The following is a 7,735-nucleotide window of genomic DNA, read 5'->3' as shown; positions in this document are numbered from 1 at the left end:
GAATTTTACCATATGTCCTTCCAGCAGAAAGAAAATTATACAAGACGGAAAAATGAAGATGCAAAAAGTATTGAATACAAATGAATACCTAAGGCTTATGTTTTATTGTAAGATAGTATAGATGTCCCCAACATTCGGGCATTTGAAAATTCAAGTATTAGTTTCCTTATTGTCTGAGACACAGCAATATTGAAATTGGGTCAATTAATAATCTTATACTTAGGGAGGCCTGAGTGAAAGAAGAAAGAGGGGACGGCAGTCTGTTGGTGAAGTGGTCAGAAGACAATATTTATCAAATTTTTTGTCCTCTTATAAGGATATGACTCATGTTGTCCCCCCAATGTTAGAATAGTAACATTAAAGACCAGTGATCACAGATCACTGTAACATATATGTTTGAAATGTCATAAGAATTATCCAAATGTGACACAGAGACATGAAGAGAAAAGGGTGCTGTTGGAACAATAGTGCCAATGGACTTGCCAGGCTCAGGGTGGCTTCATACTCAATATTTTAAAAACAAGTTACCTGCAAGTTCAATTACATTAAATGCAACAAAATAACCTATGTCTGCATTTTATTTATTTTTGTTTGTTAGCATTTTTTCTTTTATTTGTTTAGCATGTTTTCCTCTGGTTCTCTGGTTACTTGGATCTGTGGTTTATTTTTTTATTCATTTTGTAAAAATATAATTTTTCTCATCCAGAATTTATTATGCCTCATTTTTTCCCCATCCATCTGGAACTTAAATTACATAGATGAGAGTCTACGACATACTTTCACACAGCTTTCTGATACACTTTTCATTAAAAAAATTTTCCTTTTTATGTTTCATGTTGAAAAATTTCCGTTCACATATTTCTCAGTTCATTGTTGCTTTCCTCGGCTGTACCATTCAGCTCTTGACCCCACCACAAGAATTCCTAATTCCTTATTTCTTGCATTATATTTTTAAATTCAGTGCTTGGGGAGAAACTTTTTACACTGTTTCCACCTGTTTGCTAAAATTCTTCATCTTTCCACCTTCCCCACTGGATACTTTGTCATATTAATCATAAATATTTTATAGCTCCTCTCTTATATATTCTGTATCTGCATGACCTCTGAATCCAATCTTCTTGAAAATTATGTGTTTTAAAATTTTGTGTGTATCTGACAATTTGTAATTCAGTAGGACATACTATGTGGAGAAAACCAGAAGAAAATAAATAGTAGTTCTACCTGCAAACAGCTTAACATCTGTCAGGCCATTAACCTTTTCAGTGATTACTAGGTTGCTGTTACCCTATTCTCAGAATGGGGATTGCCTTTCTAGAGTGTATTTCTTAATGTTCCTACTTCCCTCTCAGTTTTCAGTGTCTTCTGTACACCTGGGCCAAGATTTGTTCTTCCATCATGGTGGATTGTCTTTGCTTCTTCAAAGGGGACTTAATTTAAAAGCATGTAGTCATTATTCTCCTGGATCAGGTCTTAGGCTGACTTTGTGGACCTGAGCCTAAGCAGTGAAAGGAATTCCTCTGCATTCCCTCCCTACCTCTCTATTGCTAGTAAATTCTTCCTTCCATCTGTGATTGGTCTTAGGTAGGAGGGATATTTCTGCCTCATCAGCTGGACCAGCATATGGCTTCTTGGGCTTAGAGGTAGACTGCTCTTTCTTTTATGCTTCTTCATCATAAATGAATCACTTCTGTAGTGTGGGTCTGGGAGTATTTTCTACTTAGCTCTCAAAAGAATCTACTTTTACTTGTCCCATTCCAGCAGATATAACAGGTTTTGTATGAGCTCTATGTATGAAATGATTTGCTGTCTATACACTGCCAGTCTGCACTTCCTATGGGGAAAGAGTCCAGGGAACCAGGCAGAGCTTTATCTCTGTCTTCCACCAGTACCCAACTATATCCTGTATGCTTCTGCCACCAAGATGTAACTCTCCCCAACACTATTCCTCCTTCTAGTCTTTCTTTTGAGTATCTGTTGAAAATATGTAGACATTAATTGTAAACTTCCTTTTTGAGGGGGTGCTCCCAGCTATACAAACTAATATACTAACCCACATTCAATCTTCCAGAATTTATAAAAATACCAGCTGCCTTTATTTTACCCAAGTTCATGCTGATTAGTCTTTCCCCATGCTCTGAAAAGGTTTCATTCATTTTCCATGGAAAGGAGTTTTACCCCTTGACAAAAAGGCCTTTACAAATTTTCTATGAGGTATTCAAGGAAAAAAAATGTTTTTTTAATGTTCTTATTTTAAGTTGCAGATGACATTCTTTCACATCTTTCTATGAACTAAATGGAAATGTCACTCCCTTTTTGGATTTAATCTATTACTTTCATATATTTACAATAGAATCTGTGTGTAGAACTTTTCTCTGTCATATAAATACAAAATTAGACCCCAATTTTAACAGAATTAAGACATAATACTACATCTGATGAAAAATTAAAGGAGGGTGAGATATTGACTAAGAGCTAGCATATATTCTGAGTGATGAACATGTTTAGTGCATATATAGAAGAGTTTGTAACCTTTTTATGCTTGAGTGTTTTTCATAGCATTAGTTAAAAGGAAATGATCCCTAAAACCAATTAAAATCAAATCAAATGCAGTTCAAACTTGCTGAAGCCCCTCCTGTAATTACATACAACTCTCATCAGCAGTATTTTATAAACAGTACATCTTGGCTGCCAAGCTTCATCTTATGTATATAATGGGTATAGTAAGAAAGTTCTCCATTTATTTAAAGACGCAAATTTGACTTTGGAATTCTCAGGAATGTGTTACAAATAAATGCTGCCAAATGACCTCAATGACAATTTAGGTATCACACTATTTTCACCATTCATCAATCAAGAAATTTTACTTTCAAGGAAGCACCTCTTTGTATATTCTTATCAATCCCTTCTTAGTCTTGTCAGTACAATGAATGGGAGTAAGATATCTTAGTGAAAAGGAGTTTGGCACACTTAAAATAATTTTCAGAGCCTATATTAAGGAAAATACGCATCATTATCTTATTATTTGCAACACAGATATGTTAAGTAATTATTTTCACTTTTCTAGTTTATTCAGTCTTTCAACTAATAGCTATCCAGCATCTTTCCTCTGCACAAGGTCTGTATTAGACACAAAGGATAATTTTTTTTTTTACAAGTGCATTTGGTAACTGTTTACTCATCCTTGCTAGTCTGGTGTGGGAAAATGTTAGCAGAAAATGATGCATTGTAACAAATGCATCTGATCATATTGTATTAAGCATGGAAATAAAGAATTATGTTCTGTTTTGATATATTATTCAGTGTGGAAAATCGAACAAAATACCATTGCATTATGGGTTACTCTTGCCAGTATTCATATTTTTAGTTTTAAAAGTTATGCAATGCCAGGAAGGAGTCCTGACCTTCATTAGGTGGAAGAAAAATTCTATATGAAATTTAATTTATATTTTCCAATTTTTCCATAAAATATGTATGACAATCTGTGACAATTCATGTGAAATAAATTATTTTTCCTGAGTGGGCAATATGGTTCATAATATATTCAAAACCAACAACAATGCCAAGAAATAACCAATATAAAAATAAGAATTATAGATATACAAGTAAAGTAGCTCGATCTAAAATAGAGTCTCAAATATGAGTTCATTATTTATTTTTATTTGCAATAACTGTAAGAAGTTGTGTGACAAAATTGTCCACTTAAAATAAAGGCAAACTGAAAGGGATTTTCTTTCCATGCTGGAAACTAGAAATTCTTTCTATGATTTCTGAAGTGAAGTCAGATAAGGATTAATACCAGCACACAAACAACATCATGGTTTTTTAGTGCACTAACTGGTTAAGAAGAGAACTCTGTTTTGAGAATTATTTTAGGTTCTCAGGAAAAAGGTGGATATCTCTCATGGCACACATCTTCTCACAAGTGGAAGAAGAACAATAAATATTGAAAAGAACAAATAAATTTCAGATTGTGATATGCGCCATAAAGAAAGTAAAACAGCTTTTAGTATAAAGGAAATATATACACAAGGAAAGTGTTGAGGTGTTTTAGATCAATTGGTCAGAGATGACATCTCAGAGGAGATGTCATTTGAATGGCATTTGAGAAGAAACCAGAATGATGACCAAAACTGACCAAAACTAGCTTGCTTGAGAAAGATTATTCCAAGTATAGGTAATAAAATGTATAACATGTCTGAACATGCATGTGTTTAACACTTTTAAGTGATAATAAGAAACAAAATTCAGCTCAAATGGAAAATCAATAAAGTAGCAAGGCATTAAGTGGCAGAAATTATCAGGAAATATATTATGTAGAGATTGATAGATCATTCTAAACTTTGATTTTTACTCTTATTATGGTCAGAAATTACTAAATATTTTAAAAATTAATTTAATTTTATAATTTTTTTCTTGAGATGAGGATGTTCTCATTATGTTGTCCGGGAGGGTATCAAACTCCTGGGTTTAAGTGATCCTCCTGCCTCAGCCTCCTGAGTAGTTGAGATTAAAAGTTTGTATTTAATTAGTATATAAAATTATACGTATTTATAAGATATTTTATGATATTTCCATATAAGTATACATTGTGTGATATTCAGATCAAGGTAAACATATATCTCCTCAAGCAGTTATCGCGGTATATTTTTTATCAAAGAAATGAGAGGCTCTAATGTTCAATTTGATCAGCACACTTTTAGCAATTCCTACACAAGACTCAGGAATTTGTATGAATTGAGAAGGACCCTTTCTTCAAGTATGTTTTAGTCAGCTATTTTGCTACTGTGGCCAAATAAACTGACAAGAACAATTTTAGAGGAGGAAATATTTATTACAGGGCTCATGGTTTCAGAGGTCTCAGTCTATGTAAGGACAACTCCATTCCCAGGGAACTTCATAAGGTAGCAGATATGAGGTTCAAGAATACCATATACTAAATGTAGTTTTCCTTCGAGATGAGGCAGAGGTCATGTTGAAGACTGTGGTGGAGGAAAGCAGCTGGGAACATGGTACCAGGAAGCAAAGAGAGAGAGCTTCCCTCACCAAAATTCATAACCTAAAGCCACGCCTGCAATGCCCCACCTCCTCCAGCCACACCCTAATTGCTTTCAGTTACCACTCAGTTAATCCCTATCAGTGAATTAATTCACTGATTAGGTTAAGGCTTTCATGACACCATTATTTAACCTCTATAGCTTCTTGCATTGTCTCACACATGAGCTTTTGGGGAACACCTAATATTTAAACCATAACAAAATAGTTGAGTCTATTGGCTTTTGAATTTCCTTCAGTTAGATTGCAGAACATAAGAACCGTACATGTGTGTAAATATTGGGATTCACATTGATACTCTGCCAATGTAGTTGGCTTCCAATGAAGTCTTAGAATTGTGATCTTTAAGGTAATATGTTTTACATGGCTAAACAGCAATGATTTTCACCCCCTCTTAACTATGTTACTAGGGAAACTCACAATACAATGAGTTTCATAGAACCATATTATTATAAATTTAGAGGCCAAGGATAAAAACTTTTATCCTAATGTCATTCAGGCTACAATTTTGATAAATATTATTGTTGATTATTCAGTAAATTAAGTTCTAATATCTACTATTTTATTTATTCTGGTTTATAAACAACTAAATTTGTTAAAAGAAAACTAGAGGTATTGTCTAATGGACAGCATGAATTTTGCCATAAGACAATTCTAATACTTCTATTAAAAGCTGTGAAGAATAGTCTCCTTTCTCTTTTAGTTTTAAAAATGTTCATAAATAACTAGCATTATGCATAAGTGTCTCAGCAACAACACACAAGTAAGAAAATCCTATATTAGTATGCTTCTTATTCTAGCTCTTATGTTTTTTATACAGAGACTTGTTTCACTATAAGAATTAGAATCCTCTCTCTGCAAAGTACAGATATAATTCAAGTTATATTACTGCTTGTGTTTGTGTTTTAATAATCAAGAGAGAGAAGAAAAAAAGAGGAAAATCTTGAAGATAATAACTAGATGTTTTCCCTGAAGCTATAGAATAATAGAGTAAGATGAATAAATGATCTTCATCATTTTCTCTCATTTATAATTTTATATCTAGCAGAATATTTATGCAACTTCAAAAGGTAGCAGATATGAGGTTCAAGAATACAATATACTAAATGTAGTTTTCCTTTGTATCTGATCATCTCATTGTAGCCTCATTATAATTTAGTCTTCCACAACGAATCTTCAGAAAAATATATTTGCTTCCTAAGGGTTAAACAAAAAGCAGAGTCAACACACCAAGAACTTTTGAAACTTTTGTGCTAAAAGATAGGAGCTGTCTCATGACCAGTAATTCCATTTATTTAACAAAAAATGAAAAAATATATTTTATTATGAAAAATGTATACATATTTTGTTTATATAATATAAATATATATTAACATATTAGTATATTATATATATATATATATAATATATATATATATATATATATATATATATATATATATATATATATATATATAATATATATATATATATTTCCCTTTTGTGATGCTGGATATTGAACAGAAAGCCTTAAATATGCAAAGCAAGAACTCTACTGCTAAGCTGCACCCCAGTCCACATTCAAATTTAACATAACTCTGAAGATCAACGCACAAGATTCTCTAACAGCCTTGTAGTTCAGGATACTTTTATCCACATTCTTCCCTTCCTTATTTCACTCAAGATCACATATCAATCACAGTGTGATAGCTACCTGGTCTTCTACCTTCTATAACTCCCTTTTTATTTTCTGTCACAGGCATTTTTCATAATAAAAGCATATTTGATCCTATTTTAATATCTGTATAAAAGAAGAGCTGGACTAAAACAAATAGTTAATATTCCAATATAATTTTAATACAATATTAAGCACTCCATGAAAAGGGTAAAATAATTTGACAAAGAAAAACAGAAGACTATTTAACTGGTTAAAATAGCATGTGCCTATAACCCAGCCACTGGGGAGGCTGAGTTAGGAGGATTGCAAGTTTGAGGCCAGTCTCAGCAAATTACCAAGACCCTGTCTAAAAATAGAAAAGGGGTAGGAATGCAGCTTAGCAGTAACATGCACCTGGGTTCAGTCTTCAGTACCACCAAGGAAAATAACAAACAGAACACCATTCAATGATAGTCTGAATTACGTGTGATATAAAAGTGATAGGTCATCATTGTTGAAAAGCAAATCTCTACCAATAATGATATTTTCTTCAACCATTGACTCTCACTTGCATGAATTAAATACAAAATATGCCACTGAATTCAAAATGAATTGATGTACTCACTGTCCCTATTTCCTTTACATAAAAAGAAATTGAAGAAATAGCCCACAGACACTAAATCTATGAAATGGAGTAATAGTAATACAAAATAATAATAAGTAACAGAAGAAGAAGAAGAATATGTTGTATATATACTTTTAAATTATTATTTTTTGGCAATTCTATCTAATTTCCAGAAATTTTGGTCACCTTACTTTATGAATTGGATGACTATCTTTATTCTTTTTCTATACTATAGCAGAATACCAGAGATTAGGTAATATATAAAGACAATAAATTTATTGTCAAAGTTCTGGAAAGTCCAAAATCAAAAGGAGGCATCCATTGCTAGATTTCCTGCTAATTATAATATGGTGAAGGATGTCACCTGATGAGACAGCATGTGAAAGAGAGTGAAAGGGTGGGCACAGGAGGGGCTGAACTTC

This window comes from Marmota monax, unplaced genomic scaffold, assembly GCF_021218885.2.
Source record: "Marmota monax isolate L192 unplaced genomic scaffold, Marmota_monax_Labrador192_F-V1.1 WCK01_AAM20220418_F8-fsc00053, whole genome shotgun sequence".
NCBI classification, from domain to species: domain Eukaryota; kingdom Metazoa; phylum Chordata; class Mammalia; order Rodentia; family Sciuridae; genus Marmota; species Marmota monax.
The sequence above is the reverse complement of the archived record's forward strand: the minus strand, read 5'-3'. Positions refer to the sequence as shown.